We start from the raw sequence: 25,618 nt of genomic DNA on the forward strand, positions 1-25,618 counted from the left end.
TTTTTTTTTTTTTTTTTTTTTTTTTTTTTTGCGGTACGCAGGCTTCTCACTGTTGTGGCCTCTCGCGTTGTGGAGCACAGGCTCCGGACGCGCAGGCTCAGCGGCCATGGCTCACGGGCCCAGCCACTCCGCGGCATGTGGGATCTTCCCGGACCGGGGCACAAACCCATGTCCCCTGCATCGGCAGGGGGACTCTCAACCACTGCGCCACCAGGGAAGCCCCATAGAGATCTTTGGTATTGGTCAGCTGATCATTTTGTCCTCGGAGCAAAAAGAGATGGGCAGTCCACCCAAGTTTTATTTGGTCTGTGTAAGCAAGAGTAAACAGAAGGCTGACTTGAATCAGCATCTACCACCCCACTGTTACTGAAAGTGGGGTCCAGCTGCTTGCCACTCTAAAGCCAATAAAAAGACAAGGTTGGTGGAGAGGAAATTTGCTTTATTTCAGGGGCTAGCAATGGGGTTGGAGGGGAGTGTGGACTCATGTCCAAAGGCCAGCTTCCCCATGCTGACAACCAGTGGGCAAGACTTTTAAAGGGGAGATTCAGGGGTGTATAGGCAGAGGGAGGGGGCTACATGCAGCAACAGCACAGCTAGCTCTGACAGTCGTCTTGAGCTTGATCGTGCGGTGGTCTGACCGGCATCACCTTGATTGTTCAAAGTACAATTAGTCTTCAGTTCCAGAGTCAGTTTCTTCCCATTTCCTTGAGGCCAATTCTCGGAATTGTGGCAGCTTAATGTCATGGCTACAGTCTGCTCATCATGTAGTTAACTTCTTCCAGCTGGTAGGGGTTTCAGTCTCTACAAAACAGCTCAAAGGATATGGCTCAGAGTATTATCTATAGCCCTTGAGGAGGAGCTAAAGGTCCTTGACTTTGCTTACTGACTAAACTATTATTATATTGTCCTGTTTGACTGTTTTCCTTTGTTTCTGCACTTTCTCACTTCTCTGATTAAAGTTCTTCTTTGGCTAAAGTTTTTCTACAGACAAAAGGCAGGCAGAGGATGTGGGGGAGAAAGGACCATAAGGTCCTGCTCCGTTTCACCACAATACTATTATCTTCATTGAATGCAGATTGCCCAATTCAATGGCAATAATTCCCACTGTCATTTTTGGCCTATGGAGACTAGCCACAATGAAGCTGTTTAAGAATGTTGGGTTTCCCCTCACGAATGTATTTCTCTTGGCCTTGGTGAAGGAAGTGTCTCTGAATCTTCTGAGGGGATATAGTTAGAGGGAAACTGAGAAGCTCTTACATAATAAATACACTTGAGTATCACAATCTCCCTAAGCCTTTGGATACCTCCTTCTAGCATTTCAACTTCATTCAGCATACCCTTTCTCTGGGTACACCTTTCAGTCAATTAACCAAGCAAATTATTGGAGCCATTTTTTCTCCCACCAAGCCTTTTTATTGTTCCCAAAAAAGCAGTTTTGTCCACAGAAAATCCCAGTGCCCCACATTTGTTACAAAATCATTCCCTAGGTCTGATGCCAGGAGAAAACAGTGAGATCTGGAATTCCTCCCACCAGCAGCATTTTCTGAAATGTAGACAGTTGATCAAATATAATTTATTCAGAAAAAATACAGTGTTTTAAGAACTTAATTCCAAAAGAAGACTGAAAAAGCCCAAAGGCTGAGCAGAAAACAGCCTCTGCAACAGCACCAGGTCAGGTCAGGCTGAGAACAGCCAGCAGGGTCAGGCTCTGAGAGAAAGCCCACCGGACCTACCAGGACACGGCGGTAGGCACAAGAGCTCCTCCCCTCCCACCAGGAATTGATGGCGGTGGCCATTCTTCTTCCCAGGCTGCCCACCCACCCCACTGGGGGCTTCCTGGTCTCAACCAGGACAGCCACTCCCCCAAGAAGCCACAACTCTTTAACACTGTGCTACCTCCTCCCAAGCAACCCCGCCCCTCCTTCTTCCGCTTCAGGCGTCGCTCTAGGAGTCCTGCCCCGCCTCTCTTGGGGGGGGCGGGGCGGGGCGGGGGAGGCTCCTCTGCGGGAACCAGCTGGACCACTGGGGCACGTCTGACTCTACTTTTTGGAGTGTTTTGGGGTCTTCCTTTGGAGTGTTTTGGGGTCTTCTGGCTGCTGCTCCTTTTTGACCAGTAAGTGGACAGGAAGCAGATACTCAGGAGTGCTGTTTCGGGAGTCGTTCACCAAGGGAGAGACTGGATGGAAGGCGGTGTTCTCTGTGGGGTGGCTAAACTTCAGAGCTTCTTGAGCTAAGACCTCACCAAAGTCCAGCCACTTAGAGACTGCCTCCTCTCCATCTAATATGGCAGGCCTCCTGGGGTGGATGACGTTCAAGCCTTTGCAGGAACCCACTGTGATGGTGGTGTAAAAATACAAGAACCCCCTCCAATCCCCACCCCCCCAGCAGTCAAAGATCCCGGCCACTGTCAGCAGCCTCCAGCTGTCCCAGACTTTCTCCCAGTCCTCAGGTCCCTGTGCAGCACCCACGCTCTCTGACCTTTGTTCTGATTTGGGGGAAGTAGATGAAGTAGGGTTGCCTCTGACTTCTTGCCTGACATGGCTGCCACTCACAGAATCCATCTGCTAAAACAACACAGCGTCTTCCTTTTCCCAGAGGCACCTTGAAGGACCGTTTCTCCATTATGGTGTCACTACAACAGCTGGGAGTGTTGAACTGCAGCTTGGAAGGATCCGCTCCTTTGAACCAAGACGGGACCAAGCCCCATCGCGTGGCAGCAACGATATGCTCAATTGAGTCTCCAAGTGCACCCGGGACAGGAGCCCTGGGCCGCTGGACTGCAGGCTCTTGTACGAGGGGCAGTACCGGTCCGGGTCCCTGGCGGTCCCTGTAGGCGCAGGCCCTGGCGAGGGCCTCCCTGGGCAGGTGGCAGTACATCCGCCTGCATACCCTCCGCGCCACCTTCACACTGTGGGTCCCTCCGCATCAGGCCCCGCACCCGCGTGTCTCTCTGCGCACCCTGCGCCAGGTCCCCCGTTGGAGCCGTTTTGAGTGACTCAAGCACATTGAATTCAGAATCTTATCCTGGCGCCCTCTAATCAATAACATTTTGTTTGTCCCAACCTGATATCGCTGCCACCTACATCTAATACGCTTTGAATCAGTTCCCATACATGTTTTCTGTTAGTATGAATTGGCAAAACCTCAAAATTCTTTAGGGGCACGTTGCACCTTCTCATGAATAGTATTTTTTTTAACTTATTTGTTAGAAGCTGAATTTGGTTATAAGTCTAGAAACAATGCAGAATGAGAATAGATTATTGTACATTTAATCTCGTGCTGACTGACTACAATTGTTGATCCAATTGTGTTTTTTTTGTTGTTGTTTTTTTTTTTGCTTGAGTGAGACAATAAATTCCCTGGCACCTGGTATTGCCAGTTATAGATCTGGCAATTTTTTTTTTTTTACTTGATATTAAGAATCATCAGTGGCAGTTTACTGCCAGGTGTTAGGACCAGCAATGTGCATCAACCTTCTAAACCTATGTCATATTCAAGTCAATAGGAAACTTGATCACCTCTCTGTTCTGTAAGACATGGCATTGGTCTGTTTTCCTGATGCTATCATGTAATGACCTAACCAGGTGAACAGGAAGTAGATTCCAAAACTTGTGTGACACAAATCTCTCCAAATTCTGAGGCTGATATCACTGAAAGTCACATTGGTGATTTTTCCAGGGTGTCAGTGGTCTGGGACATGTTAAGATACACCTCCTAAGGGAAATGACAAATTTCTGCCTTCTTAGCACTGAGAAAAAGCCACCATGCTTAATGGGATTCCTCAGATTATAGAGGCAACAGTTATCTCCTTCGGGTCTGCTATTTGAACCTACTGATCAAGTAATCCCAAAGGCTGCTAGTTTTGAGTAGGGGACAGAAAAGGAAAAGGCTCTGCAACTGGTCCAGTCTGCTGTGAAAGCTACTCTGTCACTTGGGCTATATCCCCAGTAGATCCAGTGGTGCTTAAAATCTCTGTGGCAAATAGAAATGCTGCAGGGAAGCTTTGGCTAGCCCCTCCAGATGAATCACTGGATAGACCTTAGGATATTAAGCAAAGATATGCCATTCTTCTAGATAACAGTATTCCTTTTGGATTGCTCCTGGGCCCTAGTAGAGACTGAACACTTGACCACACACCATCAAGTTGCAGTGCAGCCTAAGCTGCCCGTAATGAACTGGATGTAGTCTGACCCACCAAGTCTTAAGTTTAGGCATGCACAGCAGTTCTGTCTTATCAGTTGGAGGTGACATATACCTGCTAAGGCTCAAGTAGGTCCAGAGGGCCAAGCAAGCTGCGTGAGTAAGTGAACAATGGTACCTACTCCTACTACATTTTCTTCTCTCTCAACCTACACCTATGGCTTCATGGAGAGTTCCCTACAATCAGTAGACTGAGGCAGGAAAAATGAGCCTGATTCATAGCTGGCTCTGCATGATTTGCTGCATCACCTGGAAGTGGACGGCTGTGACATCTTCTCCATGGTGGTCCTGAAAGACGATGCTGAAGAACATGCCTCCTAGTGGGCAGAGGAAATGGAATTCCCTTTCCATGTTCTGCTTCAAGACTACTTTCTAGTTTATAACTGAGGAAACATGTCTGGAGTAGGGGTGTGATCCAGTTACTCTCACACGTTGTCTCACAGAGCCACCACTGCTTCCTAGTGGTAGAGACATGATGCCGTCTTCCATTTTGCCTATATCAGGTTGGGTACATTTCCACGTAATAGAAGCCATCTCACAATTTTAAACACAAAGTGTTTTAATATATGGAATTAAGTATTTACAACATCGTTACAAAGGCTGGAGGCACAGGCTGGGACTCTGGAAGTGATTCCCAGAACAACATTGCAAAACTGGCACACCCAAGGATTAGTTATCTCTGCCGTACACAAGAAGCTAGGCAATCAGGAGGCTGCTATCACGATAGCAGGTACCAGGAGCACAGCCCCTTAGCTGTAATTCAATAACCAGGAGTTTTTTCCTGGAACTGTTGGCTTCAGAGCCTCTTTCCATCTGCTAGATCTGTACCAGCAAAATGAATATGACAACTTCTGCCCCCATCCTCCTTACTTACTCTGAAGTAGGACGTGGGAAGAGCATCCTGTTTGTTCCTCTTAATAGTGATTGCAAGAATTTATTGAGTGTCTGTAGGTACCAAGCAGGGTGCTAATATCTTTGCATTCATTACATCAATGAATCCTCGAATGAATCTCTCAATATAATATTAATGTCAAACCTCCATCTTGAAATGGGGAAAGTAAAAGTACAAAGAGGCTAAGAAACTTGGCCAAGGTTCTGTACTCATTGGTAGAAGACCTGGATTAACCTAGAACTTAATCATATCCAGAATCTAGCTACAAAGGAATCTGAGAATTGTAATGTTTAGTTTTCTAACTTCTGCAGTAAAAAAAAAAAAAAAAAAAAGCCTACTAAAACAAGGTTGGAAGAGATATTGAGCTGGTCATCTCACTGAATCCTCAACCTGACATATTTAAGATAGCTGTTGAACTATGTTTCAGCCTGATTATCAGCTCCTTGAAGTTATCCACGTTTCTCCTCCACCACACACAGTTACCTAGGTAATTGGTAAATGTGTTTTATGATGCTGATCTCATAGGCATTTGGGTTTCAATCCATGTCAGTAGCACTTGTTTAAGCTTCCAAGAAAACACTGCCTTTTTGTAGTCTGGTTTTATAGAGCAGCAGACCCACTTAGGCCTTCTCCCTGACTTTAAAAAGAAATAATATATTGATTTTACCAAGTCTTTTTATTCCCAGACTTTGTTGTGGTTAAATCAAAAATACATAGCAACACTCAGAATGTGTCATCACTACAGAAAGTGAGGAATGGCATTTTCCTGGGGTTAAAAAAAAAAATCATAAAGAAGACTAGCTGAGTGATGCCCGGAGCACCAGCCAGGAGCTTGACAGCTTTAGAATGGAGCTAATTTACCAGAAGTGTAGGCCACACCTAGAATAAGCAGAACATGATGACCTGGTAGGTATTCTGGCCAGAAGGAGTGTGTCAGGAAGAAGAGATGAGCTGAGGCTCTCCCAGGCTACCATCAGCTTCAGGGAAAGTGAGCTGCAAGCAGTAGACAGTAGCCAACTGATTCTAGTGACTTTTCAGATGATGATTCCGACAGGAGAGGTGGAGAACGTAGGAAGTAAAAATGACTTCCACAGGAAATACAACGTGTTCAGATTTGGATAAGTTTAGTATGAAGGGCTGTGGGACATAAGTGAAAATATTCCTGTCTCATCAGCAGGTACATGTGAAGGTATGTTGCTCAGGAGGCAAGATCTTTGGCTTGAGATAAAGGCCAGGGAGTCATCCAAGAATGAGTGGTAGCTGAAACCTTCAGTGTGGATGAAATTGCTTAGAGTGAGGATATAGAACTTTCTGCAGTGATGGAAAATTCCAGAATTCTATGCTGTTCAACACAGTAGCCATTTGTTGTAAAATATGGCAGATGAAACTTAGGAACTGAAATTCTATTTTATTTTAACGAATTTAACTTCATGTGGCCAAAAGTGTCTAGTGGCTATCCTATTGAATAGCACAGGTATAGGAATAAAGAAAAACATGCTGAAAATGAAATACTTAATAATAGCAATATTGAATATCTGAGCTTATATTGATGGCACCAAAGATAAAAAAGAACACATGTCTTTTTGAGGTTTTTTTTCCCCTCTCATATTTTATTAAATGGTAAAGAAAATCCAATGATACCAAAGAGTTGTGTTGGAAACCAACAGCTTCCCAACTCACCTCTTCCTACTTCCAGCTTAGTGGTAACTTAAGAGCCTTTCTTTCTGGTTCTGCCAATAGTGACCTTCTATTTCTCTATACTGATTCATCAATATCAGATATTATCTGTTGACTGCCTTCTATGAAAGGACCAGACTTAGTTCGCATATACTATCCTTCACACTTCTCTTTCCTCTCTACCTGTTTATTTTCACTTTTCTATTGATAAAATTTGTTACTTAAATAATACATTTTCACTTCTATTTCTCTATCAATATTAGTTTCTATTTCATCTCCCCTCTGTGAAAATAAAGATGTTGGTGAGATAACTCTAGATTTCTCCAGCCACTCTTATTTTTTGCCTTTTGTCAAATAGGCATTTACTTCTATCTTATCCAGGTTATAAACATTTACATTCTGTTCTGGAATCATATGAAGTGTGTCACACTTGTCTGCACTTGGTAATTCTGAGAAAAGAAGTGATGAGGCTTGTGGAAGGAGGAATGTGAGACAAATTATCTATGCTTTGCTTTAGTTCTCCGTTTTACTTTGCTGGTGCAAAAATAATAACTCATTGTCTATATGTCTCCAAATTTACCATATAGTATCTTATGATTTTCTTACAGGCTTATAAGTTATTAATATCCTTGTTTTGCAGATAAAGAAATTGAAATAGAAATAAATAGAATGACTTGACCAAGGTCACGCAACTGGAAGTAGGGAAGTTGACAGTCAAGTTAAGTTTTCTGATGACATACCACCTTGCAAATCTTTCTCAGTAAAGTTCCCTGACCACTCAAGTTTGCAAAAAAGTAATGGGTTGGGTTTCTTGCTTTAGGTTTAAAATCCATGGTTCATTTTGGAGCAGAGAAATTTGAAGCTTGTGTTCTGTGGCCACATTTTCTTTCAAGGAACTGCAGAAATACCTCCAGGCATCTGGGTACATCATGAACCCAAGTTGGCAAATGCTTACCTATCGGTAAAGAATCATACAACATTAAACTAACATTTACCCAGCACTCGTGTGCCAGTGTCCGGGTTAGGATATTTCATACTCATTATTTTATTTGCCCCTCACAGCAACTCTTTAAGTAGAGAACATAGTAGAGATGGAATTGAGTAATTTGAATGTCAGTAACTCACCCCTATCATTGAGTCTTCTCCTTCTTTAAAATGGGGTAGAATAACCTGTCCCCCAGACATATTTTGCAAGTGTGCTTATTTGGAAGATGAATTGAATGTGGTAAAAGGAAATGAGATTAAGTGGTTTGGTTACTTGGGAGATAGGTGTAGACAAACATAACACTGATGAGTAATAGTGAAGTCTTATGAGGCTTTACTTCCGTTACCGGCAGTGAAACTGACCCCAATGAATTGGCACTGGGAACTGCTCTCGTGCACAACGCAGATGACTCCGAACACTCTTCTAGATTGCTAAATCCCAATGAGGATCGTGATAGCATGATGGTGCAGTAGTAATGGGTTCCTGATCCACAAAACCGACCCAGGATATTTACTGTCATTTTCAGGACACTGTGATTAATGCAAACTCATTAAAGAGGTATCTCAGGCAGGAGAGAGATCCAGATTTTATGCAGCTTATATGACAAGGGGGGCGCTCTTTGAGAAAAAAAGACTGTACTACTATAAATACAAAATTAGGCACAAAAATGAATGTTTTTGAATGGCACAATACATCCCAATCAAATATCATCCCAATCAATATTAAAAAATATAGATATTACAAACCTGAAATTTACTACAAAATTAAAAATTCAGAAAATAACATAATACCTTTGTTAATTAGCACACTTATATAATAATACTTTGTTCATACTCATTGTGACTGCATATTATTTGACTACCTCTTCCTACGACAAGGGGAGCAGGTGGCCTTGGGTCCTAAGCCAGAAGTCAACAGCGTGGGCCGCAACAGCAGAGTAAAATGATAATGCCGAGATTTTGGTACCTATTTCACTTATACAGATTGTTTTTTAAGAAAGTTAAAAAAAAAAGGGAATTCTCTTGCGGTCTAGTGGTTAGGACTCCGTGCTTCCACTGCGGTCAGCTAAGATCCTGCATGCCGAGCGGCTCGGCCAAAAAAAAAAAAGAAAGTAAAAAAAAAGATCTGTGTCTCCTTCCGCATTTGATCCTCAAAGGCTGTTCCACCTGAGGGGGTCTGGGGTCCAAGAGTGAGGTTCCCTCAGACCATCCACCTTGGTCTCTCCAAGGATAACCAAGGAAGACGGGCTTGAGTAATCCACACCATGGAGTATTATTTAGCCATAAAAAGGAATGCAACACTGCTGCAAATAACACCATGAATGAACCTTGAAAACATGATGCTGAGTGGGAGGAGCCAGTCAGAAAAGACCACATGTTGTATGATTCCACGTGCATGAATGTTCAGAAGAGGTAAATCCACAGAGACAGAAAGTAGATCAGTGGCTGCCCGGGGCTGGGTGGTGGGGAGGGTGGGAGTGACAGCTAAAGGGTACCAGGTTTCTTTCTGGGTTGAGGAAAATATTCTAAAATCATTGATGGCTATGGATGCACAACTCTGTGGATATACTAAAAGTGATAAATTGTGCTTTTTACACAGGAAAAAAAAGCATTTTCCATAAGGAGAATTGTTCATTCATTTTTTCTTCAGTTTATTGAAGTATATTTTCATAAAATTATTATTAATAGTTTTGAAAAGTTTCATTCAGCTTTACAATTCATTGTTGATAGTACAAAATATTCATCATGTTTCTTCCACATATGAGATATGAGATTTGGAAGAATTTTCACGGGCTACCTCCCGGCTCTACATATTTTAACCGTTCTTCTCCACTACCCTCATGTTTCCTGTGCCAGACGCTTGAGGGACCATTTGTATCTTCATAGGAGCTGAACTTTGGTCTTGCCCTTTCTTTGAATCTTGTTGCTAGTTGGTTACGGAAGTAGAGGCCAGTCTTCATTCAAGATAATGGATAACTTAACTCTTTGTGAAAGTGAGTGGGAACCATATAATTTTATCCTACCCGCTTAACCACAGCTCAATGCTAATCTACCTCAACGTCCCTTTAACCATATCTCACAAATGCCTATGGTCATTCTGACACCCAACTGGAGGGGACGAGTGATAAGGGGGGAGACAAAATGGAAAGGAACAGCACTTTAAACCAATTTCAGTTAAATAAAATTTACTTTTGAAAATGAAGGAATAAAAGGAAAGAAAAATGGCCATGGGCGTATATTGCTAGGGCCCCTCTCACAGCCTCAGAATGGACCCATTAAGGGAGGTATTTTGAAATTTAATCTTTATTAGCTTCACAAAAAATCCACTCTGACCCTAGGATTGTGGAAGGAGTAACAGATTTGGAGTGCAAAGTCTTGATTCTAGTCCTGGCTTTCCCACTGATTCATAATATGGACCTTGGACAAGTTATTCACCCCCTGGCCCCTCAGTCATTCCTTTAAAAAATAAGAGTTTGACTAGGTAACACCCAGTTCCCTTCTCCCTCTGACATTGAATTGTGTCAAACAGAACTGGCTGCAGTAGCAAAATCCACACAAATGGGGACCTTCCTGCCTTCACAGTCTCAGGGCACATATCATCTAGGCCTAAATTCAGGAGGCAGAAGCAACCCTGGCTATTTTCACTCCGTTTTAGAAGCAGCTGCCTTGGTTTTCAAGAATGCAGTCATCTCTTCTCAAGGAAAAAGATGTTGTCTTTCCAGGGACTCTAGTCCCCTGTGCATCCCAGTGATCTTGTGAGTCACTACAAGATTGATGAGGGGCTTGTTTCCATGGTGACCACTTCTGCTCTTTCCAGCAGCTGGAGGGCTTAACCCAGCCCTGACACAGCTTCCTCAGTTGGGTTGGGCATCCACTTAACCAAAGCATTCAGGGCAGGACTTGACAGCTCGGCACTTTGGGCCCTGGAAGGGATTCCAGAAGGGAGAAGGGTGGGAGCATGGTGAAACGACTCAACTGTGCTCTCATTTTTTCCATGGGTTAAGGTCTCAAGAGGTGTGTCTTAGCTAGAAAGGAACGTTAATGGCTAAGGAGGCTTAAGGGGCTCTCAAATGCTGAATGAAACATTTCTTGGTGGGTGGGGCTGTCCAGCGAGACTTCCCCATCCCATTTGCTTCTGACCTTCATAGAACAATCTTCTCTCTACCCTGGTCCGTTGGGCTACGCTGACTACATCTCAATCTCAATAAATACACCTCTTTCGCTACCAATCAATTCTCTGACAGTTTCCAGGTCTGTCCTCCTCTAGCTGCTTTTCCGCAGGTCTGTCAATGTAAGACCAAGAGCCACTTGCTTGAATGGAGAACCATGCCTAAAATTTAACAGACAGTCACAGCTGTGTTAAGAGGATTCAAGCTCGAGTACGTTCTAAAATAGAACTCGGCCACAGAGGGCATGGAGACATGCCCTGCTCAACACTGCCAGAGAATGCGGCCTGAAGCTTGGGTTTTCACGCCTCAAACTCATTAACCCCAAGCCTGCATTTCACACATCATGTCCCTCCAGAATCTCTGGCTTCCTTTCTTCAAACAGAACACCCTTTTCTCCCTCAGTGGCTTTGACTGGTCCTTGACTTTGTTATTGATTCTACTACTCACCCAGAATGTTCTGAATGCCAAGGCTACAGTAGGAAACAGAATGTCCCTGTGGGGGAAGACTTGCTCTAATTATTAGAATTACTGGATTATAGGCATGTAGAGTTGGAAGAGATCCTAGAAATCATGTAATTCTACCACCATCATCCTACAGTTTGGGCAAAAAGAGGACCAAAGTTTATGCAGTGAGTTTGGGTCATTACCGAGAGAGTGGAAACTAACTCCTTACCCTGTATTTATTTCTATTAGACCATTTAATAATCGTTATTCTTAACTCTAAATAATTTTGCAAAGATACTTTAGGTACGTTTTATAGACTTAGGTACCTACTACAAACATTGAGCCAATTGCCTTAATCGTTTATTTGGGAGTAAAACCGAGCCTAGAAGTGCCAAAGAAATTATCCCCTGACATACACAAACATCCTAGATATCGTTTTCCTTATCCAAATCTCCACATACAAACATCATAGTTCATAACTAAACACACTGATGTATACATATATTCATTCAAGAAGCTATCAAACTATGGGCTGTGTGCAGGTGCTGTCTCTTGTCCTGTGAACTACCGAGAGAGGAAATAAGATAATGCTGAGGTGGAGTCCCTAACACAGCAAGAGAGTCAGGCATGGCCCTCTCCCACCCTTGCACACTGTGACTGTAGAATAAGGCAGATTGGGATACCCATTTTTTAAAAGGTTTAAGATGGCTAAGGGAAAGAGGAAGAGAGAAAGATTAATTTAGACTAAGTCCAAGGAAGGCTTTTGGGGACGGTAGTATATGACCAGGTCTTAAAGGATGGGTAAGAATTTTACATGCACAAAATGGCAGGGGGGTGATCATCAAAGAGGGAGAAGTAGTGTGGACACAGCATGGAGATGGGGAGGGCATTGAGGGTGTTGTTGCCAACTTGTGATCAGCTGATGCTATATCCCATGGCTGAGTCAGAAGGAGGAGGGGGCACAAAACTCTACTCAGAAAGAGGGAATTCTCACAGAGTTATATCAAATTTCCTAGGTGTGAATTCCCACATCCAGAAAAAAACACCAAGTAGGTAGGACTTTCAGATTTTGAGACTCCCTCATTTTAGCTATTTCTCTCTAAAGAAGTCCCAAGATCTTCCTCCTTGCCTCGGTTCAGATCTTAGCTTTCTACTTGCTAACACTAAGATCTTAGGCAACTGATCCAGTCCTCTCTCGGATCCTTTGTTTTCTTATCCATATACCTCCTCTAGGGTGCTTGTGAGAATTTAAATAACATAAAGCCTCCACACTGCTCAGAAGAGTACTTGGCACCTATGAATATTTAAGCTCTTCCCTGTGAGTTCAGCCTCCCAAGGCTTGAAGACGGATATAACTGGACCATTTTTTGAGGCTTGGGTTGAATCGCTGACAAACCACAGAGTCAGTATAGTTATGCGTAGGGTGACCAACTGTCCCAGTTTGTCTAGGACTGAGGGGTTTCCTGGGATACGGGACTTTGATTGCTAAAATGGGGACAGTCCCAGGAAATCAGGATGGTTTGTCACCCTACTCTTGTGGTTAAGAGTGGGGCCTCTGGACCCAGTCCATCTAGGTTCCAATCTTAGTTTTGCCGTGACCATATGCATAAACATGAACAAGGTACCCAACCCTTCATACTTCAGTTTCTTCATCTGTAACATAAAGACTAAAATAATAGTACTAACCTCGTAAAGTTGTTATGAAGATTAAATAAGTTAGTATACATAATTTAGCTCTTTTTAGTAGTAGAAGATACCAAGCTTTCTTTGTCTTGACCCACCTAACTCTAAGTTCCTTAGATAATCCTTAAAAAAATAACTTGTTGAAAGGAATCAAATTAATTGCTACTTGTGTACTTACACACTCTCTGTCTTCACAATGGATTTGAGGTGGAGTGAATCTCTTCTCTCGGTGACCCTGGCACCGTGGGCTTGCCCTGTCCTCATATCGTGGCACTGTGTAGCTTGGTCTTTTGCATCATTGGATATTTGGGTTAGAACGTGGCTTATGACTCAGAACTTTTCTACTCCCCCTGAAGGGAGCAGGGTTCAGCACTGGGAGTCAGGACACTGGGCTCATGAGTTCGACCTTGGCCACAGCCTTCCCTCTCTGGATCTCAGCTTCCTAATCCTTTAAATAAGGGGGTTGAATGGCATGACTCCCAAGGTCCTTTGGTTTTGAGTAAAAACATTGCAGGGATACATTTTCTTCTTTTCCCTTTCTTTCTCTAGCTCAGGAAACAGAGAAGGGAGAAGCAGACAACAGCAGTCTCCTTGCATGTCCCAAGATGTCTCCCCATCCTAAGGAGGGGAATTCTGAAGCCTTACACAAAGGCTAGTGTAGGCTCTGCCCCTCTAATTATGGCCCATTAAGGCCCCAGATCCCTCCTGTCTGCAGAATGTTCTATTTAACATTCTCCCTGGCGGTGCCGTCGCCAAGGACGCAAGCCATTGCACTCATTTCTGTTGATGTTTGTGTTGAGAAAGTAGATAATCCTCACTGCAGTGACAAGTTGATTGAAGCAAGTAAAAACCGAATAGGGTTTAGAATTCTAATTGCTGACAGATTCATAATGGTGTGTGAGCCTGGTGTCTGCCTGGCTGCCCTGCTGTTCAGAACAAAGTGTGAAGTTAAAGAGTATATTGTTTCTGGTATGAGATTTCTCAACCCCAGAATTGTTTCTTTTCTGAAGGGAGGTAAGGGAGAGAAATGCGGCTTTCTGAAAATGATGAAGAAAAACATCCAGAGGACTTAAGGGGAAAGAGACAATCAGATGGGGTTTTCTAGTGAAAAGATAAGTGGAGATGGGTGTAGGGGGAAAACATCTTGAGTTCTAGTTGGATGGTGACATTGTGTCACTTGGGGCAAGTCACTTAACCTCTCTGACCTGTTAAACGGGTCTATTAGATTGAAACTGTTTGCAATTTTGTTGTCTTACAGTAGTTTTCTATTAAATATTTCTAGGAAGAATAACACACAATCAAAATCAGAATGGTTTTGATTTAATATCCCTAATCCCCTGGCACTAGCTGGGAATATACATTGTCCGTTGATATCTATATGTGTATGTTAAATTATACAAAGTAGATCACAAGGATTCACAAATTTCTAATATTGGCTGTCCTTGGGTTGATAAGGATGTCAGTAAGACTAGGGGTTGGGAAAAATGTATTTCAACTGTATCTGCATAGCTTTATTTCTTATATAAAGTATTTGAAAGAAATATAGCAAAATATGGAGAATTATTAATTATAGGTAGTGAGAAATACAGGTGTTATAATAGTTAAGTACTTCTCCTATTTCTCTAAATTAAAAAAAAAGTTGACTAAATATTGTTACTTCTTCAAATTCGAATATTTTGTGATTTGGTAAGGCATCCTTTTTGAACCTCAGCTTTCTCATTTATAAGATAAGAAAGTAAGTCTAGGTGATCTCCAAGATCCTTTGAATCATTAAATTCTATCTCTGGTAAGAAAATAAAAACAAGATGGCTAATTGATAGGGAAGGAAGAACCAGTTTTAAGCAAGTATGCTGGAAGATTATGTTGGGACCCTCTTAAAAGTAAAGGTGATGATTTTATCTTCCTTTCAACTTCCAGTAATTCTATGTAGATATATTGTTCCCAAATGCTAATTTAAACATCTGATATTTGAGAATCACCCACAGTATTTCTCTGCCTTTGCAGAAATTACCACTATGATGAAGAGGAAAGTGGTAATTATTTCAGAGGAAGAATGGGCTCTTGCAATGAAGTGTGGTTTGGGAATTAGAAGATTCAGGATTTTAGTCCTGTCTATGGTACTCTCCATCTAGGTGGCTGAGCAATTCACTTTAACCTCTCGGGGTCCTGGTTTCCTCATTTGTAAAGTGAATGAAGTGGACTAGGTAATTGTAAAGGTCTCTTCTGTCAGGAAAAAGAAAGAAGCAAACATTTTACTTGATAATAAAACCACTCTGGGAGAAAGATGGAAGACAAACAGCAACAGATCAGGAATGTCATAGGTAGAGTTCATAGTGATCATAGCTATTAGACTAGCTGTGATCAGTCTTTAGGTCGTCTGGAAGCCAAGTATTCCACAGTTTTATTTCAAGGTGGAGTCATTCTTTCAGTCCCTTCTCTCTAGACTCTTTTTGCTATTTTCTCTATAGCATGTGCTACTCTATGCTGCTTTGCTCTTGTGCTGTGCTGGGCTCCTTACTTATCTTTGTGTCCTGAACATTATTTTTCTTGATGCTCTGATTATTCTCCATGAAAACACACATACACACATACACATATGTATATACACACACATTTGAGATTTTTCAACCTCAGAAATATATATATATATACACATATATATGTGTGTGTATATATATATATATATATATATATATATATATATATACATACATATTATATGTGTATATATATATATATTTGTAGCTCATGGTCTTTGATTTCTTAACCACTTTCATTTTCAGGAGTATCCCTCCAGTGTGCACTCTGGGTAACTTCCTAAGACTTTGGTGCTGAAAATCCTTTGTGATGGATAATTTCGTGTTTATAATAAATAATTCTTTTACTCACTCATCAGTTATCACTGGGTGGAGTTAAAAATGATTTTACTCTTCTTGAAACAAAATATAGAATGCTTCTTTTCATAAATAAACTTTAGTTCTGTACTCTAATTGCTATATTATTTTGTCTCTTCATATCCTTATCTCATATCAATCTGACTTCTTTAGAGTCATCTCCTGGATTTATACAAGTCTTTCTCCAGGAAGATGGTGAAAAGCTTCAGGCACATTATGAGCTAATAAATTGACAGTTTCTAGATTAAAGCAAATGCAGAGACAATGATTAAAGAGCTTCTACACTAGTAAAGTGAATAATAAGCACTCAGAGATGGTCTGTGGATAAAGGATCCCTGTGGGCATATTTCAAAGTCCATTCAGTGGCCAGGGGTTGGAGAGCTCTTCTAGAAGAAGAAATACCATAAATCACTTGCTCTTCAGATTTTTTTCGAAGGAGACAGAGACTGAAGCCATGACTCAGGCTTGCCAAGATTTTAGACCTGTGGTTCCACAAAGTCTAAGAATTCTGAAGCTGAGACCACTGAGTTATGTTTCCAGTATCAAAAGCCAACCGAGCATGGATAGTCCCCTGGCATCCTGAAGACACTAAAATAGGATGGTCCTCTACCTTTCTCTAACCGTTTTTTTTTTTTGCCAGTCACGACTTCCATTCTATATTATGGATGGTGGTGCAAATTCAGGAAAAGGTACCCGTTGGCCATGCCAAATCCAACAAACACAATTTAGCCATTATGAATATTCAATCCTTTTGTTAACTTTTAACACCTGCTTTTTCAGAGCTGTTGATTTTTCTTTAATGATAAGTCTCACCCTGACCAGCTTAAAGTGTAATTGACAGAGAGAAAACAGAGCCTGAATTATTGTCACTGTCGATGGACCACAAAGAAGACAAAACCTGATGACAGTGACGTGTGGGGGGGGAAGTTCCAGTGATAGTGTATTTTCTGATCCACTGACAATCAACACGTGTTTATGGAAATCACTCTGTCACTGGATTTCCATCACAAACCTTGGGAAAGAAGACTGAGAGAGTGAGGGGAGAGGAAGAAAGATTTGGAATTATCCCCGAGAGAGATCATAAATCTTCTACAGGGGTTGATTTCTTGTAACTATTTCTTGCCTTAAGAACAGTTAAGAGTCAAATGACTACCCTGAACTATTGCTTTTCTGCTGACATCTCAGAGAAATACAGTATCTTGATATTAGACAAGAGAAAGAGGATTGAAAGTTATGTAGCTCATTCTTCTTATTTAAAGACAAGGAAACCAGAGAGTGAAAGCCCACGATCACACTGAGAATCAGAGCTGGAAGTTGTATTTGATTTTTTCACTCACAGGCCCATGTTTAGTCTGAGCTTTGGAGGTAGACTGCATTGGCTTTCAATTCCAGCTCCTCACCTTAAGAACTGTACACTCTTGGACATGCTACTCAACCTCTGTGCCTCAGTTTCCTCATTTGTCAGTTACAGATAATAGTAATGTCTATTTCATAGGACTGTTGTAAGGAGTAAATCATATAATTCAGGTAAAGTGCTTAACACAATCCCAGGCACATATTAACACAATATGTATGAGCTCTTCTTCTTCTTCTTATTGTTACACCATACAACTGAGGGCATAGTGAGTCAGATATGTAATCCCTGGACAGCGAGGTATAGTAAGAAGATAAATCTGATCTGATCCCCCACTGTCATTAAAACACTTTTGAGACTCTGCATTGCCTTCCAAATGCCTGCCTTCCACATCCTCAGGATAAGGCTCACAAGACCCTTCCTGGTTGGCATCAGCTGACATTCCCAGCCCCATGCTTGGTCATCTTCCCTCCTTATCCACGTGTCTGCTGTTCCCCTTCCCAAGGTTTGATCAGTCCCACCCTAGTTTTGTCAACAATCCATGACCTCTCTCATCTGCAGGGCTTCACATTTGTCCCCTCCACCTGACAGATGCTCCCTCTAAGCTCTTTTCCTTGTTAATTCCATGTACTCTTCGAATTGATTTGCTCCACCCAGGCAACCCCTGAACAATCTGGACTTACTTTTTTCATATCCTTCATGACACACGTTTGATTTTCCTATTTCCTTGTCTATATCTATTTGGCTTGACTAGATATAGACCCATAAGGTCAGGGATTATATTTTTTCCACTGTTTTATCCCAGCTTTTAGAGTAATGTCTGCTTTGTGGTTGCTGCCCAATAAATATTTGTTGAATTGAGCAAATGATACACAGGATTCCTTTCTCCCTAGATAAAGAATCTTGCAGCCTGAACATAATGCAAGCTTTTGTTCTATTCCCAGTTGCTGGTAAATGGGAGCTTACAGGTCAGAATCAAAATCACCGAGGTAGCAGTTTCCCAAGAGGGACCCATCTGACATCTGAACCTTTGACTACACATGAGCAGGGTTTAGGAAAGAACATTGCTGTGCCCTGAGAGAGGCCTGGAATATAAACAATTCAGCCATGGGAAAGAGAGGAGAATGGTGATTAGGTCTCTGTGCTAAGCGAGGCACTTGAAGATGTGTGATTTGCATTGTCTCTCTGGGTAATCCTCCCTTACATTTTCTCATGATTGCCTGCCATAAGATTTCTTAATCATTTGGGGGGTTTAGAGTGTGATCCCTTGAATGTATAATTATCTCCATTATTCAAAACAAAGAAGACGCGTGCCAGTCGGAAAAAAATAAAAATGTAGCCTCCAGCAGAAAACCAAGCTCAACTCTCTCCCTCACTCCCAGATTCTCTTTTCTGTTTATTCCCAGTGCCTTCCCTTACATGAAGCATTTCACATCGCTGTTTCTGAGGGTTCTTAAATGGAAGCAGCAAAGTAAGAGTAAGTACAAGCACTGGATGGGTCCTGGAACCGAAAGGCATGCGGCATTCAGTCCAGACCGGGTTAGATGGCCAGATCTCACAGTACAGCATGTGCTGGGCCAAAACGAATTTGCTGCGCACCTTCATGATTAGTTTCAGTGTGGTTTTGTCTTGTTTTTTCTTCTCTTCTCCTTAGGAAACACATTATTCACGTATGCTCCTGAGCTCTTGAAACCATGGCTCTGGTTCCTACAGCCTGTTCAGTCACGGGCTTGCTGTCTGTAATCCTGGGGACAGCCCCCCTCGCCTCTACCCCAGGCCACTTGGTATAATGAGAAAGGATCCCACATGGAGTTTAGATGAGTTGATTCTGGAGATGTCTCTGCCGAATACCAGGCGGGCGACCTTGAGAACTTTCTTCTCCTTCGGTTTTAATTTTCTCATCTTTGTTTTTTTTTTTTGCGGTACGCGGGCCTCTCACTGTCGTGGCCTCTCCCGTTGCGGAGCACAGGCTCCGGACGCGCAAGCTCAGCGGCCGTGGCTCACGGGCCCAGCCGCTCCGCGGCATGTGGGATCTTCCCGGACCGAGGCACGAACCCGTGTCCCCTGCATCGGCAGGTGGACTCTCAACCACTTCGCCACCAGGGAAGCCCTTAATTTTCTCATCTTTAAAAGAAAGCATTGGTTTACAAAGGCTAGACAATTTTGTTTTTTTTCTGTAAAGGACCAGATAGTGGATATTTCAGGGCTTGGGGGCCACATGATCTTTTTTGCACACGCTCTGCTCTGCTGCCATAGCACAAAAGCAAGCCACGGCCAGTAAGGGTGAGTGTGGCTGGGCTCCAGTGACACTTCATCTAGGACACTGAAATTTGAATTTCATATAATTTTTACATGTCATGAAGTATTATTCTTCTTTTGATTTTTTTTCACCACCATTTAAAAATGTAAAAACCATTCTTAACTCATGGGCCATATAAAAGCAGGCTGCAGGTCATAGTTTACCAATCACTGACCTATATCTTAGTTCGCCAAGGAGGGTCTGTAAAAGTTCAAGGGAGACATGTGCCATGAATACACAGCAGCACACTTTGTTCCATTGACCTGATTTGCCTTTTTGTCACAATACTTAATTTACCTTGAATTTCAAATGCAATTAAATGTGGGTGTGTGATTTTTTATTTTTTTTTATCAAAGGGAGCTTGAAAAGACTGAGGAAGTCTTTTAATTTTGATTTTGATTATCTCCAAGGCCTACACATTCATACTCTAAGAGCTCCTGGAATGGGGTTGCAGCTGATCTTCAGCTTCTAGGGTGATTCTGGGCCACTGTGGACCAAACAACATGTGTTAAATTTCATTTATTCATGGCCGTGACAGGGAGCTAAGGCATGAATAATACAAAAGAGCGGATACAAAATCATTTATACTGCATTCAGCTTTAAAATACATCGTGGTTATTTTCTCCCTCTGAAGATTTACCTTCTTAATCCCTTTTGCTGATATGAAAATGAGTTTGCATTACCTGAGCTCACAGTGGATTATGGTAGAATTGGGATGCAGAGGAAAGATGTGCTAGAAATGCAATAAAAATGACACCCCGGATTAATTCTTCCTTCTCAAAGCCTCTTGCCACTGAGGTTTTTCTTTTTCGCCAGTTTCTTCATTGCTCCCCCTCGTCGGAACCATAATATTGTCTTTCCCATTCTGACCATTCACCTTAGCCTGACTCTGGTCCTGGAACTTCCCTGATGTTTCCTGTGTGGCAACACACTCCAGCGCTTACCTGGTTTTGAGACTAGGACCTAGAAAACACTGCATAATTTGAATAGTTGACTGACCCATAAGGAACTGAGTAAGAATGATGTATCAACTTCAATTAAAAAACTTTTTAAAGGTACTCTGACGGTGGAGATCTGCCTTGGCTTGCACGTGAGTAGAGGTGGAATAGCCCTCCATTCTGGTGATCATTTTTTCATAGTGCCCTCTTTTTTCACCCAGGAAGATGTCACCACTTTCCAGGTTAGCAGACCAACATACAGATGCCTTCTGAGCAGACTCAGCCACCCTCTTCCTCCGCATCCTGGGCCTGCCTATATCCCCTCGTAGGCCGTCCCTAGGATGGCCTCCTGTCCATTTGCTGACATGATTCTGCACTGGGACTCTAATAGCTACCTGAGATTCTAAGGGCCAAAAGGAATTCTTGTGACTTACATGCGTTTTAACTGGACAGGAGATAAATCAGATAGGGATACATTCTGTGATTTCACTTGGATAGGAGATTAATAAAGTAGGAGGAATAAGATACCCTGCAGGGTCATCTGAGCCTGTCTCTTAAGACCCTGCAGCAGGAGCTCCTGGATGATTGAAAGGTTGGGGATATGGGAATTCTGGATTATAAGTGCTTTTTAACCCTTCCTTCCTGGCAAGGAATCCCAAACGTTCTGTTTTCTGGAAAGCTAAATAAGATTTTTAGATATTAATTGATATTTTTACCTCCTTCCAATTTCTTGGATCCTGGGGCTATTCTCTTTAGCCTCACGCTGTCAAGGTGAATTGTTACTGCAGAAGTACAGAAACAAGATAGGGGGAAAGGCTTGATTTTTTAGCTTCAAATTAAGCTTTTCAAAGCCCATGACAGAAATGAAAACGTTCAGAGAAAATGCGGTAGAACTTTTCAGAGTCTTGCTCTTTTAGAAATTCATAATGAAGGTTCTGGCATGGATTGGTTTTGGCCTAGAAGGAAGCCTAGAATGGTTTTCATATCGCTGGTGGCTAGATAAAAATCTGGAGATGGGGAAGAGAGATGAGCAAACTAGTGAGAAGCTGAGGAAAGTTCCTGAGAAAGTGACTCCCCCCTACTCAGTGGTTCACTTGAAAGAACTGGGAGGTGAGTGGTTAAGTATTACACTTTCCCCAGGTGAGGTGATCTGAGATTAATAGAGCTTAATCTCTATTAAGCTATTGATCAGGAGCTTACTTCCTGTCTGGATTCTAGCAGGTTCTAGGATACTTTGTCTAACACAGAGGAGTGGCGCTGAACAAGGATTGGTGGTGCATGATGTCTGGGCAAAAAAGAACAAAGACGTACCTCAGAAGGGTCTGCAGCCTCAGAGTGGCATGGAAGGTATGGGAAATGCTCCAGGCATCAACTTGGAGCGTTCAGAGATAGCAGCCTGTGGATCTGGAAAAATCTCATAGTCAGGAAAAATCTCATGGACAGGAAAAAGCAAAGTCAAATAACAAACTAACAACTTTTGCCACCAGACAGAACTGGGATTTCAATTATATAAGATATCTATATATAAAGATTTATATCTTTATATATATCTATATATAAAGATTATATACAAATGTACTGTATTACAGTTTTCTTTGCGTATCTGTGTTTTCTGTATTGGAAATACCATATGTGCTACACTTTTTAATAGCACGGGTAAAGGAAGGACAATATAATGAGTGTACAAGCTTCATGAAACAATAAACTGAAAGGGAAATTTGAAAGCAGAATGGAAAATATAAGATGAAGGGAAGAGCTGTGGGGAACGTGTAAAGCGATGACGGAGGTAGTCAATGGTCCTGCTCTATGTGTTTCATCAGAACATATGTGGGTGGCAGGTCTTAGATTTAGGGACCAGACCTTCGAGTGACAGGAATCTTTAGGGAGCATGACTCAAGCCACTTCCTATGAGGGAGTCACTTGCAGAAGATTTAATGGAATTATCTTTATCATTTTCATACATCTGAAGGGCTGGCATGGAGGAGGCATTATACTTGTGCTCTAAGGGTTAGAGTAGGACTAAAGTTATGGAAGCTCCAGGAAAAATGATTTCACAAGGTGAAGTAGCCAGTGTTGTTCAAAGATGGGATGAACTGTTCCTAGGAGTTAGTGAGTTCTTTCTAGAGGGAGTTTTCAAACAGAAATTCCAGAGCCATTTGGCAGAGAACTGTACAGAAAGGATCAAACAACAAGTTCCAGTCCAAACCTGAGATTCTATTAGCTAATCATGGCCCTGTGAAAACATCGACAGAGACAAATTGATCTCAAAGGTTCAGCAGGATACGGGGAAGACCAAAAATAAGGACCTAACTCACGAAGTCATCTTCTGCTTGTATGCCTTTGGCAAGGTATAATGACTGGCCACATCTTCTAGCATAGACTTTCATTAGTTGGTTGGATAGGAAGATTTCAGGTTTATTCTAAATACGGAGACTTGAATATTGCCTAAATAAATACTGGATAATTTGACAGCTAAGAGTAGTTTGAGAAGAGAGTTGTTATTCTCATTTTTTTAATAAACATACACAAGAAGAGGAAAATAATTGTTTCTAAAGGTGGTTTTAAAGGATCAGAAGCTGAGATGGAGGAAGAGGCCACAAAGCTCCATTTTACTGTGGGGTGTCATTTTTCAAATGGCTCCTAATCACATTCCCGAGCCTGTCTGGAAAGACCAAAATATTAGTGTTCTTAGGTGCAAGGCAGTTAAGTGATTACTGTCTCGTGCCAAAATATCTTGGTTTCAGCTGAGATCGACACAGCGAAATTACAGTCTCTGTGTCCTTAAGTTGGCCTCGGACTTTTCTGACAAACAAAAAGACTACAGTCATGCCACTAAGGCATGTGTAGAACTCAGGGTAGAGCTCAGAATCAGGATCTTGTCTCCTCCTTTGAGTCTGTAATTCAGACTTTAGACATTGGACAGTCATCTTTTTGTCCAGAAATTTCACATCACATCCATTCATTCAGCAAATGCTTTTTTAGTACTTCTTATGTGTCAGTCATGTTAGTCACTGTGGGGCTAGAAGATAAAGTAGGCAATGTCCTGGCCTTCAGGAGCTCACAGTGGGAGTGGGAATCCAGGAAACCAACAATAAGAATGCTCTGCTTTGCGTTACAGTAGCGTCCTGGGAGCAGTCAGTGGTGGACTTCAGAGGATTGACACAGGCCAACTTTTAGAGGTAATTAGGTTTTAGGCAAAAAGGCAAAGATGGAAGATTGTGATTGGCAGAAAGAGTAACATGTATTAATGTCTAGGGGCGTGGAAGGATAGGAAGCCTTAGTGTCTCAGGCTGGCTGGAGGAAAAGGTGGATGGATGTAGGGGATTGCGGGTTAGAGATGAGGGAAGCCAGGTGAGAGGGAACCAGATGCTAAAGGACTTTGTGAGCTAACGCAAAGAGTTGGAATTACATCCTGAAAGTGATGGGAGATGTTCCTATTTTACAGGATTGCTGAAGAACCAATGAGATAAGACATGTGAAAATGTTTTGTAGGAACATGTGTATCTAGAAATCTGTTTATATTTTCTGTCATTTCAATTTTGTGGGGAAAATCCTTGGACCATAAGAGAATATAATCAAAAGATCGTAAAAAGAGATAAGTGCAAAGCTTTCCGTGGTGGGAAAGGGCTCAGTGAGACTCAAAGCCAAGCTAAGCACACGATAGTGAGGCAAGAAGGCACCCTAATGCCTTCCAGTAGCCCAGGGATGGTATGGATGTCTCGGGGAAGCAAGCGCTTGTATACATACAGAACGTGACTCCTTGAAATTTACACTGGATGTAAAAGACTACAGACCAAGTGAATTTACTTGCTTGGCAGCCCTGGAAGAGTCTAAGAGTGCCCTGGCCATTGAGATTTCAACTTTTAGAGGAGCATAAAGTGAAAATAAAATATTCTAAAAGAAGATGTTGTGACAGAGAAAAAAACACTAGAATCCAGGGTCAGATACAATCAGAACCACATTTGAATCCTGGGGTTCACACCCTCCCTCTTTTTGTCTTATTCTTTTAAACTTTAATGGAATTTATTGAGATATACTTAGCATTTTGACCAATATATTCACCCATGTTACCACCACCCCAGTCAGATATAGAATATTTCCATCCACCTAAAATGTTTCCTCTTGCCACTTCGTAGACAATCCACTCTCCCTTCCAGCCTTGGGTTCCTGTCACTATGAATAGTTTTGTTTTTTCTAGGATTTCAAACAAATGGAATCTTATGTATTATTTTTGTATGATTTCTTTAATTTAATGTATTCTTTTGAGTTTATCATTATGCTGTGTACATCAGTGACTTTTTTTCCCTTTTTATTGTGCAGTAGTTGTCCGCCACAGGGTTACACCAAAACTGTTGATCCATTAACTGTTGATGGATTGATGGATTGTTTCCAATTTTCAGCTTATTCTTTTTTCAGTAGACTCTGTTGGCCAGGATGTCAAAGACAGGGCCCCCAGGCACAAAGTATAACTTGCTACAATAGTCTGAAAGGAGAATTTGACAGCACCTATTAGTTTTTAAATTTCCATCCTTTTTTTTATTTAGCAAGTCTACTCTTTAGAATCTATTGTACAGAAATACCAATAGTCACACAAGTCTGCAAGGCCATGGGTATGAAGCATATTTTTTAAATTCTCTACGTTTATTCCTCTAGAATCTCCAGCCATTCCACAGTGGTTTTTGTTGTTGTTGTTTTGTTGTTGCATCCTTACCTTTTACTCCTCCCTAGTGCTAAACTTTTTTAGCTGACCTGAGGGTAATTTAGGAAGGAATGCATTTTTTTTTAATGCACCCAATTCCCCATCCAAAAGAACTAGATATCTGTATATTCTATGTATTGATATGCGTATTCTTTTTAACATTGGAAAGTTTTTATTACCCCATAGCTGCTAACTTTGGTTTTACTTTTTCATCCTTAATTCTGAATTTGTTCAGAATGTAAGAAAGTACCCGGGGAGTTTGTTAAAGTGGCTTGTTTAAAATGGTATTGTTCTTGCAATTCTCTCTGACATCCTGGGACACCTCGTTATCTGGCTAGGTTTTAGCCAAATGCCTTTTCAGAGAGGTTGTGTTTTTTTTTTGAG

The 25,618-nt window shown here is 41.8% G+C and overlaps 1 pseudogene; it reads right to left on the bottom strand.

The window, feature by feature from the left end:
• The window catches only part of LOC112414863 (embryonic stem cell-specific 5-hydroxymethylcytosine-binding protein-like), a 21,947-nt pseudogene extending 3,044 nt beyond the window's left edge, over positions 1–18,903 (bottom strand).
• Positions 18,904–25,618: the final 6,715 nt, after the last annotated feature.

The sequence above is a fragment of the Neophocaena asiaeorientalis genome, unplaced genomic scaffold (genome assembly GCF_003031525.2).
Source record: "Neophocaena asiaeorientalis asiaeorientalis breed wild unplaced genomic scaffold, Neophocaena_asiaeorientalis_V1.1 scaffold225, whole genome shotgun sequence".
Classification (NCBI taxonomy): Eukaryota; Metazoa; Chordata; class Mammalia; order Artiodactyla; family Phocoenidae; genus Neophocaena; species Neophocaena asiaeorientalis.